A 1,803-nucleotide genomic window follows, 5' to 3' on the forward strand; every position below is an offset into this window, starting at 1 on the left:
AGAGAGAGGGAGACACAGAATCCGAAGCAGGCTCCAGGCTCGGAGCCGTCGGCACAGAGCCCGACGCAGGGCTCGAACCCACAAACTGTGAGATCATGACCTGAGCCGAAGTCAGACACTTAACCGACTGAGCCACCCAGGCGCCCCTAAATTTAACAATTAAAAAAAAATATAGGGCAAAAGTCGTGAACTGAGCCTTCGCCAAAGAGGATGCACAGAGAGTAAACACAGGAGGAGATATCCGACCCAAGTCCACGACACTTAGCCTGTGACCCAGCAGCGCCACTCGGCACGGACCCTCGTGCCCACGATGTGCCGTGAACGCTCACAGCAGCCTCACTCGGAAGAGCCTCGTCGTGGAAACACCCACACCTGCCGAAGAACGGCCCCCCCACAGAGGGCTAATGAGCGTCCACATTGAGTCCTGGGCGGGTCCCCGGTATCATGCTGAGTGACAGAAGCCAGTCTTGCTGGTTCTGTACTGTAGGGTTCCAAGTACTGAACACCCTAGAAGCGACAGTTAGGGTGATGGAGAGTGGGTGAGGGGCCGCCAGGCACCAGCATTGGGGGGGTGACTAGAAAAGGGGGAGCAGGAGGGAGCAGTTCTGGACCCTGATGGCATGACGGTCACGTGCATCTGTACATGTGACCCAGTTTCACAGGACTGATGTCGGGGATCCCCAAGACCCCTCTCGGACTCGGATGCCCAGACGCCGTTCTGGGAACGCTCCCGGCCTCCACCCTGCCGTGGGCGCTGATGCAGCTCTCCTCCTGTAATAAGTGACAGGTTTCAGGGAGCCCTGTCTCCTCCGCGAGTGGTCCAGCCTGAGGGCGGCTTGGGAGCCCCCTGACCAAGTAGTGGGCGTCAGAAGCCTGGGGCAGTTTGCCGTCTGGAAGTCTGTGCCCTTAGCCTTGAGTCTGCCGAAAAGCAGGTGCTATTGAAAAATCGGTGGCATCGAAATAGGGTCTGTGCGTAGTTGGCACCATCACATCAATGCCGTGTCCCGTCTGGGCGGCCGCGCTGTGACCAGGGACGATGTTCCGTCAGGCGAAGCTGGGTGATCCGTACACAGGAATCCGCGGGACTAGTTTGGCAACCTCAAGGCCAATCCAAATTATTTCAAAATAAAGTTTATAAGAAAAAAAAAACAGCCTCAGGAAAATGGAGCTAAAACGTACGAGGCAAATTCCAGCTGACGCACACAGTGGGGTGACACCATTCACGTCAGACAAGATTAAAATCGAGGCCACAAGCATAGGTCAGACCAGGGAGGGCATTAAACAAGATACAGTCGCCACTGAAAATCCAATGGGTCTGGGCATCACCAACACAACACCCAAGTTCACAGAGCCCCATCCGGCGATGTGGGAGGACGCACAGGAAATTCCTTCGGAGACTCTAGCCGGTCGCAGGTGAGGGCACAACTCAACCCTCAGTTAATTCCAAGGAGACAGAACATAGACAACTTCTCTAATTAGTATTTGCTACAACTAAAAATGAACAACACCATTTGGAGGAAAATTCTCTAGCATACAAAAGTTTTAAAACCCTTGGCTCCAAGAGGAAAAATCTGAGTGAGGGGCGCCCGGGGGGCTCCGTTGGTGAAGTGGCTGACTTCAGCTCAGGTCATGATCTCACAGTCGGCGAGTTTGAGCCCCGCATGGGGCTCTGTGCTGACAGCTCAGAGCCTGGAGCTGCTTCCAATTCTGTGTCTTCCTCTCTCTGCCCCCTTGCGCGTATGTATGCACATGCGCGTTTTCTCGCTTGCTCTCAAAGAAATAAAGACTAAAAAAAAAAAAAAA

The 1,803-nt window shown here is 54.1% G+C and overlaps 1 protein-coding gene across 1 annotated transcript in view; it reads left to right on the forward strand.

Moving 5' to 3' along the window:
• Window positions 1-1,803, forward strand: part of MEAK7 (MTOR associated protein, eak-7 homolog) — a 17,368-nt gene that overhangs the window by 12,012 nt on the left and 3,553 nt on the right. The window lies entirely within an intron of this gene.

The sequence above is a fragment of the Suricata suricatta genome, chromosome 16 (genome assembly GCF_006229205.1).
Source record: "Suricata suricatta isolate VVHF042 chromosome 16, meerkat_22Aug2017_6uvM2_HiC, whole genome shotgun sequence".
In the NCBI taxonomy this organism is placed as follows: Eukaryota; Metazoa; Chordata; class Mammalia; order Carnivora; family Herpestidae; genus Suricata; species Suricata suricatta.